Here is a 5472-nt window from a genome sequence, read left to right on the forward strand (position 1 = left end):
TCCTCTACGCTGGAGCAAAGTAATAGGTTATCTAACTTAAGAGGGGCTAAGATCATGTTATCACAATTGTCCAGGGTGTATCAGGTCACAGTGCCTACATTGCAATTTGATCATTTTCAGAGTTGGTACGGTATGTTCTCGACACTCAATATACTTATAGGAGCTCGGTTATATGATCAAAATGGTAGCATTTATTTTTATGAAGTGTTGGACAATGGTAGGTTGATACTAGTGGATGAGGAGTCTCAAATCATGTTGGCTGCGAAGCAATTGCCAGTGCGAGTAATTGCTAGATTAGATAAAAATATATATATCGATCCTAGTCCACTAATAGTTAATTTTTCATCTCATATTTCGGTGTTAGACTCTAAACCTATTCATGACCTGCAATGGGATCCAACGGATTATGGTTGGAAATTATCCATATCTGACTCTTCGACTAAGCTCCTTCCTTTTTTCAATATTCAGTAGCGTTTGGCAGGAATTTTATGTTGAGGCAGACCGAGCCGATACCTGCTGGAAAAAAGTATTGGGAGGAAGGTAATGTTTCATCTACTCATATGGTTATGTTTTGGAAACAGTTTTGGTCTATTAAATGCATGAATAAGATATTGCATTTTCGGTGGTTGATGATTCATTATGCATTGCCAATAGGTCATTTATTGAGGGGATCGGTGAGTAATCGGTCATGTATTATGTGTGGGTTTGCGGATGAGACATTGCATCATGCATTTTGGGAATGTGTTTCCGCAAAAAGTTTTTGGTGTCGAATTCTTAGGCTTCTAGGTCGTAAGTATAGGTCTGCTATTTTTACGTGGGGTGCAGTCTTTTGGGGAATGTTGGATCAACAAAGGGCTTTTTATCATTATAATTATTCTTCATTGTCTTTATATGTAAGAAGTTTTCAGGTATATTCTACTTCAAGATCCTTGCAGGGAGTCAAGTTCTTCTCGCGGAGTTAAGTTTGGCAGATTGTCTCCTCGTTGTCTCTATGGGTTCTTTGGAAAGCTAGGTGCTCCAAGTTATACAATGATGAAGACATTCACGTTGTGGATCAGGTAAAGTCTTTTTGGAATTTATTAGTACATTTGGTTAAAGGTGAGCATGACAGGTATAAAGGCTATGGAAACACAATCATTCGAAAAAGAAAGAGATTACGACGAGTTTGGTCAGCTATTCCTATAATGTTAGATGCAGGCACGGAGGTTAGGTGGAATTATGTGCCACCTCGTTGGTTGTTCCCGCCACTAGTACCATTCTTATGGCGAACAACATGAGATAATAGGGAGGAGATGGTGGCGGCATGTAGGAAGCTTATTTTAATGTAGGTAAGATATACATATGCTAGAAGAAGATATGAGGAAATGGGATGATATTCTCGATGCTGAATCAAACTAGTATAAGAAGATTTTAGTGGTATGAGGCAAATTTCGTGTGATAATCAGATACATCAACATGGTGGATGTGGATAGGTTGAAATAGGTTTAAGTTGTTTTGTGATTAGGATGACTGATGTTGGTGGGGGTTGTCGAAGATTACTAGGAGAAGGTGACGATTTCTGTTTGTTTTCTACTCGTTTGTTGGTTGTTAGTGTAACAGGATTGTCGAATCGGAGATAGCGAGATGGTAGATGGGGACATGACGAAGCCGTTTTTCTGTTTTTTGTGGTTAGGATTAGTGATGTTGGAGTGGGGGCTGAAGCAGATTATTATGAGAAGGCGAGGAATGGTTTTCCCTCATTTTTTGTTGTGATTACAAGGCCGCGTTAATCGGTGAGATGGAATAGGGGAAGCAAGATACCCCAGATATGGGCTGACTTAAGACAGATATTACGGTTCTCATAGGTTGCGGGATGATGGCAGTGGAATTTGAAGCAACTTTGTCATGGTGTGAGGATGAGTGGTGTTGGTGCGAGGGCTGAAGCAGATCAGGAGGGGAGAGGAATCATTGTTCACTTATTTTGTTGTTAATTGCACAGGATATTGGCGGTACTTGGCGAGATGGTGGATGTGGATTGATTGAAGCAATTTGTTTGTTTTTAGGAGTAATGATGGTGGGGGGGACAGAAGCAAATCATGAGGGGATGAGGAACCATTATTCACTTGTTTTTGTTGTTATTTGTATAGGTTAGAGGTGGTATTCGGCGAGATGGTGGATGTGGTTTGATTGAAGCAATTTCTCTGTTTTTAGGAGTGACGATGGTGCAGGGGAACGAAGCAAAACATGAGGGGATGAGGAACAATTTCTCATTTTTGTTAATTCATTGCACAAGACATTGGTGGTATTCGGCGAGATGGTGGATGTGGACTAAAGGAAGCAATGTGTCTGTTTTAGGAGTGATGATGGTGGGGGGGATCGAAGCAGCTCATGAGGGGATGAGGAATTTTTTTACTTATTTTGTTGTTAATTCCACAGGACATTGGTGGCATTCAGCGAGATGGTGGAGGTGGATTGAATGAAGCAATTTGGTTGTTTTTAGGAGGGATGATGGTGAGGGGGCCAAAGCACATCATGAAGGGAGAGTGAATAAGTTGTGGGGATCGAAGCAAATGGGGTGAGAGGTGGAGATTAGTATAGTACATTTCATTTTCATGGTCTGTTTTTTTTCTCCCCAACAATTTTTACAAATGCTGGAATCAGTTCAGATCTGTTTGCAACTGTTTCTGTTGGGATGGGGAATCTTCTTACAACTCCACACCTGACACATATGATTGGAAAGATGGAGGACATGGAATATCATGTGAAATATAAGTTTTCTATGGAGTTCTGTTCTAAGAGCCCGAAATTTTGTTTTCTGCAGTAGATCACTGGAATCAATACTGTGTTTTATGGTTGTTTTTTTTCCCAACAGTTTTTACAAATGCTAGAATCAGTTCAGATATACTGGTGGAGATGAAACAATATTATGTACTATTTGTATACTGCCTTCGTGCTTTTTATTAATACCAATGGAGCATATGTTTTATGGTTCAAAAAAACTTGTCGGTCTGACCCGTGCATTTCAAATGGTCACTTTGTTGACCGGTTGCATGTCCTGAATGAAACGCAACGTGTCGTTCTACTTCGGCACCGTGAACCACCGATTCGAATATGGGGCACTCGACAGTTCGAGAATCCCCATGTCGACCTTTTCCTTGAGCAGCTCCATCAACTTGGAGATGTGAGTCGTTGGCACCGGAATCGGTTGAGGTTCCACGGTACATGCGGTATCGTGAAGATCACCATCAGTTCGAAAATGGTCGGGTCGACACACCCAATTTCCTCCAATAAGAATGCAAAGGCTTTTCCATGCCTCTTGAGCATCCTCCGAAACCGGTTCTCCTCGACGGGCAATAAGAAGCCAGCCCCACCGATCTTCAACTTCGGTGAGCCAGTGTCGTGAGGATTCACCGCCACAATGTGAAAACCGGGGAAGATGGAGATATCAGCGGAGTGCACCGCATGCACTCCCTCTTGTAAAGATTGTACAAAGATAGTGGGTGCCTTTAAGGCACCGAATAGGAATAATAGCCGAGTAGGATATCCCACATTGTAACGTCCTTCCCTCCTTGGACTATAAAACGAGGGAGGTGTCTCTTGTAAAAGGGTTGCCCATTTTGAGCTAGGAGGGTATACCGTTAGATTTAGAGCTTGGTAGTTTTCTCTTAATCTTATTTTCTTAGGGTTTCCACTTTGGTCTCCTTAACTTTATTTCGTTTTAGGCTTTCATTTTTGGTCTTGTTTAGTAGTTCATCTTGTTCTTCATCTTGTGAGAGATCATGGGAGATTTAGGGTTTTGGGTTTCTTTATGTGATCTAGGTTTCATGAGCTTGGGGTTTTGGGTTTATATTCTTCTTGGTCGAGTTAGTGTTTTCTTTTGCGGTTTCTACAACGGCGCCTCTTCGGCATGCCGGTGGCGGCACTTGAAGCCTCAGCTTCCTCTCCTTGATGGAGAGCATTTCGCGTGGCGGCCAGTTCGAGAAGGGACGCCGAAGTGGCACGGGACCACTCCACCGTCAGCGGGGCGTGACCAACAATGGATGTCGCAGTCCCGATGGCCCACTTGACTCAGCTTCGCCAGTTCCCATTCTTAATTTGTTGTATAGCCGTTTGTTTGGCGATAGCCACCAGATTCGTGGCATGTAAGCATCTTGTTGTAAACATTTTGTAATATATATTTATGTTGGTGTATATCTATCTTCCGTTGTAACATATTCTAGTCGAGTCCTTAATCACGGCGAACCATTCCTTGAGCCCCACCTTCATTGGATCCGGAAGCCGATTCCGGATTCCGATCCGACCGGGAGACGATTCCATACCGAAAACCTACGGGCCGGAGCTCGCAAAGCTTAAGGCCTCTGCCATCTGATTCCCTCATCCGTAACCCCCGTGGTCCCGCCTAAGATCCTACATGTACACGTGGAATACCGCGACATCTTGGTGAAGCTGACATGAAAGGTGGCAACAGAGGATGGAGGTGGACGAAGAAGAAATCGTGGTGAAGGCAATGTCGAAGGTGATGATGGACATACACGGAAGAAGGGTGAACAAGAAACGGCTCAGAAGCCATTGAGAGTGCGGTCAAAGAAGTCGACCATTGGAGTGGGGACAAGGTCCCAAAACTTTTAAAGCCCACGGTGCCCGGATTGATCGAGAGGAGATGTCTATGAGGCAATAAGGCTAAGGTGTTTGCCAAGTGGTGGTACCCGTATCGACGTGAAGAGGACGAAGAGCTTCGAGAAGCTCGCAGTTCGTGGTCCTTCGAGGGAGTTACCGAATATGCACAGGCATGAGGGATCGAAGGAATGGAGCCGGCACGAGTCCGGTCGAAGGGGGAGTCATCGACAAGTACCCACCAAAGCGCTATACGTGTGTTCCCTAGAGATTGAGAGTCACTTGCTCAACTCTTGGGGCGGAGACGAAGATTGGTGGGGGTGGACAAGGCGTTGGTGAGGGAAGCCTACGAGGGCTCGAAGTCGAAAGTCCAGGTTGAAACGAAGGGGCCGACAAAGGCAAACAGAGATTTAGAAGGAAGCTGAGGTCATTCGGCGGACGTCGATCGCGTCATTGACCGCCGCCTTCCCTTCGTGCTTGCGCAATCTGGAGGTCTCGCACCATTTTGATCAGTTCCTCCAACGTTGTATCTCCCGTTGAGCCGTCATCGATGTTCGTCGGTGTCAACCCAATTCGAATCTCCAACTCGTCTCACCTGGCCGAGTCGATAGTTCTCCGATCTTCCTCCCGATAGTCGGGCCTAGTAACGACGTGTCCTCGTTATCGAAACGGTTGCAGACCCCCTTTACCACGGTCCAGTCGACCATGAGTCCATCATCCGTCTCCAAAAGGCGACCTACCTTTTCCGGTCAAGTGGGTCGACCGACTTGATAAATAGCAGGACCTTGCTCGTATTGAGCAGGATCCGGTCCAGTGTTGAAAGGCGCACAAATCGCTTCTCAAACTCTTGGAGAAGCATCAATGTGTTCCAGCCTTTGT

The sequence above is a fragment of the Azolla caroliniana genome, unplaced genomic scaffold (assembly GCF_043228905.1).
Source record: "Azolla caroliniana isolate FFs.n. ecotype wild unplaced genomic scaffold, voAzoCaro1.0.p SCAF_20, whole genome shotgun sequence".
Taxonomy (NCBI): domain Eukaryota; kingdom Viridiplantae; phylum Streptophyta; class Polypodiopsida; order Salviniales; family Salviniaceae; genus Azolla; species Azolla caroliniana.